The 5,715-nt window shown below is 46.3% G+C and overlaps 1 long non-coding RNA gene across 1 annotated transcript; it reads left to right on the top strand.

The window, feature by feature from the left end:
* Positions 1–212: 212 nt before the first annotated feature.
* Positions 213–5,485, top strand: LOC135971045 (uncharacterized). Its single transcript, XR_010587097.2, has 3 exons — positions 213–685; positions 2,682–2,786; positions 4,428–5,485. It is a non-coding gene; the product is annotated as an uncharacterized lncRNA (long non-coding RNA).
* The last annotated feature ends 230 nt before the right edge of the window (positions 5,486–5,715 follow it).

Genomic DNA, 5,715 nt, shown 5'->3' with positions numbered 1-5,715 from the left:
TCTGACTCTTAGTTGTTTTCGTTTTCTTCTGCAAAAGGGAAATAATAAAATTAATGTCTTTGTAGGATCAATGTGAGGACTGAATAAGACAATGTGTGTAAAGCATCCACTATAGTGTCCAGCAATGTGAAACACTCCAATAAATGAAGTAATTATTTTAATAATGGCGGTTAGGGAATGGGCAATGTGCTTTTCTTTGTTGTGATTTCCAGTGTCAAACTGCCCTGCCTTTGCTTAAAGAATTCAAAGACACGCAGGAAAATGTTTCACGGTGGAAGATTCTGCTCAATGGTATGACTCTTAGCAGTAGTAACTATCTTTTCCAGTGTTCTGGTGGCCTGGCAAAAAGGCTGTATTGGTGACGAGTTGGTTACTCTCTGAATTCCTACGGCCTTTTCAACCTATCTGGAGAAAGACAAGGCACACTTCCCTGGTTTGTTAACTCTGAAGAAGCAGAGGCGAAGAGAAGTGGACCTTGTACTTCCTGTCATGATGGTGACATGAACACTTACAGGAATCCGAAACAGCTGTTGTAACTCTGCAGCCCACCCTTGGCATGGCTGAAGAGGGGTGGGTGTGGCCAGATGCTATGTTGTTCATATGCACAGTCATGTGCAATGGACACTCACTGTTCAATGAAGATGTTTTCTACAAACTTCTTGTACACGGGAGTTACTCTATCAAGGTGAGTGTACCGTGCTTACTGTTAGTGTCCTGAGAAGGCTCACTGCGGTGAGTCTTATGGGGGGGATGAGCAGGTGGGTGTTTGCCGTGTGTGTGCTAAGCATTTACTCTAGGAGGCTGGTGGCAAGCATCCCGCAGCCTGGTGGTGGGGTATGCATCATATGGCACGTAGGAAGGAGAGCAGAGCTTAGAATTACATAGGCCTGGACTCCAGTCTCAGCTCGGCTGCTCATCAGTGACCTTGAGGGAGCTGTCTAACCTTGCTTAGGCACCTCATTTTAAAATAAAAGCAATAATGTCTACCTTGCAGAGCTGTTGTTATTATGATAGATGAAAACTGTATTGTATTTTGCACAGTGCCTAGTATAATGAGATAACAATAAATCATGGCTTATATTTGCCATTCCTTAAAAATAATCTAGATTTACATAGAGTGATGGGGCCACAGGGCAAGCTAACTCATTGTGTAGATAAACAGATCTCTGAGCAGGTCTGCTTACCTTCAGCATTGAATCCCGCCATTCTGTCATTGGTAGCTACTCACAGAGGAAAAAGAACACCTAGAGTTTATTACTGAGTGAAATCCTGGCCAGGGCCTAGCTCCACAGCAAGTCTTCTTGACACCTGAGCCTGCCCTGGGCGCTGCATACTCTAAGGTGGTCATCTATCACTGAGCACCAGAGGAACATGCTTCCCTTTCATAAGAAGCTCCCATGTTTGGTTGGCCTCCTTGGTGAAGGAGCACTGGAAACAGGGTGCGCGGGGCAGACCTAGCCTCATCCATCTTTGCTGCATCCCCACAGGAAGGACCATCTCCCAGTTCCAAAGCACTGCTGCAAACTAATGTAATACAGATCAAGACAGCAAAGCATGGTCTTACGGACCTGCTGGGACTAGGAGCGGTTTGATAATCTGTGGCGCTATCCCACAGGCTGGGGCTGGGCAGAATCCAGTGTAAGTGACATGGCAGCCAAAGGTTGGACGCTCATCAGGGAACTCTGCTCCCCTTCTCTGTTGCTGGGAAGTAGCTGCTCAGCCAGAGAGATTTTTTTTTTTTTTTTTTTTTGAGACAGAGTCTTGATCTATCACCCAGGTTGGAGTGCAGTGGCGCGAGCTCAGCTCACTGCAAGCTCTGCCTCCCGGGTTCCCGACATTCTTCTGCCTCAGCCTCCCTAGGAGCTGGGACTGCAGGCGCTGCCACCACGCCCGGTTAATTTTTTGTATTTTTAGTGGACACGGGGTTTCACCGTATTAACCAGGATGGTCTCGATCTCCTGACCTCGTGATCCGCCTGCCTCGGCCTCCCAAAGTGCTGGGATTACAGGCGTGAGCCTCCGCGCCCGGCCAGAGAGAGATGTTTTCAAGAGAGACCTGCATCTCCTTAATAATTTGGGCCAGGTGACAGTTCTGGCTGTGGGAAGCTAGGAGGAAGTGACCTATGACACTTCCACACCTGGCCCACAAAACCCTCCCGTCCATCCTTTGCTCTCCGATCCTGTCTGTTGGCAGCAGTGCTGGGGACATGCCTGTAGGATGGCAGAGCCTGTCTCAGCACAGGCTGCACAGGATTGTGTGGCACTTCCCTCATTCTTGCCTTGTGCCAATTCCTGCGTGAGTGGGAAGTGAATTTCTGTTGTGTTTTATCACTGAGGTTTGGGGGCTTACGTGTGGTAGAAGCTACATTATCTTAATTCAAGGTGATTTGTGATTCACTTTCTCCAGAATGGCAGCCCAGGCCTGCAGGAGATTTGGCTGTGTAGTGACCAGATAATTGAGGGTATCTGATAGAGCATTACCTCAAGTAAGACCAAGTTACTTTGAGCCAACACTCAGTACCTGTTGACGCATTTCAGGACAAGAAGGAAGCTTGACGTTTAAAATTTAATCCTGGGACCTTGATGCTGAGTAGATTTATAATGCAGAATAAGCCCCAGAAACAGACATCTATTTACTACAAATGTTTATTATTTACTTATTGTTATTATATTTTGAGACAGGATCTCCTTTTGTGTGCAGTGGCACAATCACGACTCGCTGTGGCCTTGACCTCCCTGGCTTAAATGATCCTCCCACCTCAGCCTCCTGAGTATCTGGGACTACAGGTTGGCTAATTTTAAAACCTTTTGTAGAGACAGGGTTTCACCACGTTGTCCAGGCTGGTCTCAAACTCCTGGACTCAAATGATCCACCCACCTCAGCCTTCCCAAGTGCTAGGATTACAGGCGTGAGCCATCGTGCCCAGCCTACTACAAATTTTTAAAGGCTCTTTCTTGGAATTTCATTATCCAAGGGAACATTTTGGGAGTTACCTGCTCCATAATTATTTACTGAGATTTCTTTAATTGGAAAAGAAACACCAAGGCCTGTATATTCCCCATCCTAGTTTATGCAAAATTGGTTAGATATCTTAAGCAAAGAAAATAATAGTCCCAATAACAACCACTTGGATTTCTAAATGCCTTAAACAATATACCTATAGGCTACTAAACTGGCCAGATAATACTACAAAATTGGCTGTGCTGTGGTTTTCATTTCAACCCTTTCTCTGTTAGGAGGGGTCCCCAGAAAAGAACAGTCCACTTTCACTTCAGTAACTGGTGGAGATGATCCTCCCCTCCTTTTTCAGACTGTCCCATAGACCTCTTGCACTGGGAAATTTGCCAAATTTCTCCCATTTAGCCACATAAGGCAAAACTCACCAGAAACATGCATTTCCCTTCTCTCCCAGCAACAATGACTTTACCCAGAGTCACCAGGAAGTCCTGTTCACTGTCAGCTGTGCAGACTGTGTGTGTGTGTTTCACCCAAAATGTGGCATGAAACGGACTTACATAAAAAACAATAGAAAGGCCTTTTTGCAGCACTGCTTGGAAAGCCTTCTTCGCTGTTTTACCCCTGCAGGGGCCACTCCTGCCTCAGCTGGGCGGTGGTCCCCCACCTCGCCTGTGGGCAGCTCATCCTGGCGGACACGGATGGGTGACGGGTGCCTATTCTCACTTGTCTCTAGGCACAAACATTCTGCTACTTTTCTTTTTTAGAGAAGTGATTCCCTTCCAGAAAATATTTTTTTCTTGCTTCAAGTAAAATAACCTCTATTTTTTTTTCTTTTTTTTTTTTTTTTTTTGATACAGGGTCTCACTCTGTCACCCAGGCTGCAGTGTAGTGGCACAATCATGGCTCACTGCAGCCTTGGCCTCCCCAGGCTCAGGTGATCCTCCCATCTCAGCCTCCTGAGTAGCTGGGGCTACAGGTGAGCACAACCACTCTCAGTTAATTTTTGTATTTTTTGTAGAGATGGGATTTTGCCATGTTGCCCAGGCTGGTCTTGAACTCCTGGACTCAAGCGATCTACCCACCTCGACCTGAAAAAATGAAGGCTTATAGGTTTGAGCCACTGCACCCGGCCAGCACTCTCAGAATTGATCCTTGTCATGTTCCTCTCACCCATCACTGTAGCTGAAGTCCCGGAGAAGCCACTGATTACCCTCTAATTTTCCTAGGTGTTGGTTTCTCTGTTAACATAATGGCTATAATTAGAGCTCTTAACCAGGAAAACTTCCCAAATATAACTTCAGTGAACATATGTGCACTGCTCATGCCTGGTTCCCCTGGTACTGTTGCTGCATAAGAAGTCACCCCTTAATTTAGTGGCTTAAAAATGATCACCTTATTTATGCTCTCAGAGTCTGTGGGTTTGGAATTTATTTTATTATATTTATTTATTTATTTATTTATTTTTTAAGATGGATTCTCACTCTGTCACCCAGGCTGGAGTGCAGTGACATGATCTCCGCTCACTGCAACCTCTGCCTCCTGGATTCAAGCAATTCTCCTGTCTCAGCCTCTCGAGTAGCTGAGATTACAGGCACGTGCCACCATGCCTAGTTTTTTTGTATTTTTAGTAGAGATGGGGTTTCACCATATTGGTCAGGCTGGTCTTGAACTCCTGACCTCGTGATCCGCCCGCCTCAGCCTCCCAAAGTGCTGGGATTACAGCCATGAGCCACTGCGCCCGGCGAGTTTGGAATTTAGACAGCAGGAGTGGCTTGTCTCTGCTGCATGATAGCTGGGGCCTTGAACGCTGGGGGTAATGCAGCAGTTGGGGTGTATTATCATCTAAAGGCTCCTTTCCTCACATGTCTGGCCCTGGCCTGGAGCACTGGAGGATGATGTCTGCTGACTGTAGCGTCCATCCGGGTCCTTCCCAGGCGCTGTGGCCTCCCTCACGGCATGGCTGCCTCGGGTACTCGGACTTTACATGGAAGCCCAGGGCTCCAAGATCAAATGCCCCAGCAAGACAGAAGCTCAGCCATCTTTGATGACCTAGAAGCTAGGTAGCACCCGTTGTACTGCCTTCTATGGGTTGTGAGTGAGTCTCAAACCTGCCTTGACTCAAGGAAACAGAATTAGACTCTACGTCTTGATGGGTTGTGGCCAAGTTCTGGAAGCACATGAGTGGGGGATACTGTGACATTTTCATCTTTGGAAAACACCATCTAGCACACCTGAATCTGCTTTCAGGGGGTGTAAAGGGATTTCCACAGCAAAATTTGAAGCCACATGTGGTCAGCACTTTGTACTGTGGAAACAAAGTGCTCTGGGCATCCAGAAAGGGGGTAAGTTTTTTCTTACTGGGATAAATCTGGCTGCATTTTAGGTAATCCTGGAAAATTGATCGACAAAAGCAAAGGACCAAGAAAGCTGCTTATACCAGTGTCTCCTCCCACCCTCAGCCTCCAGTAGCATCGCTATATTTTTCCATTTTATTTGTGTCACTTTAAATAAAGTAAGCTCTCCTTTGCTGTTCTGGTGTATTTAGACATACACGTATCTTGCTATCTTGGGTTCTCACGATTATACTCTTACATCTTTGCACACTTCATTTGGACCCCTTCCTACTACTTTGATTTCCCCATGACTTTATTCAAAATTTGGAGAGAATAAACCCACTTGGCTCTCCTCTCCCTGGTTGCTTTCTCCGCTCATTCTGGCATCTCTTTGCTCCATAAAATTATGCTCAATCAAGTATCA

This window comes from Macaca fascicularis, chromosome 5, assembly GCF_037993035.2.
Source record: "Macaca fascicularis isolate 582-1 chromosome 5, T2T-MFA8v1.1".
Taxonomy (NCBI): Eukaryota; Metazoa; Chordata; class Mammalia; order Primates; family Cercopithecidae; genus Macaca; species Macaca fascicularis.
The sequence above is the reverse complement of the archived record's forward strand: the minus strand, read 5'-3'. Positions and strand labels throughout refer to the sequence as shown.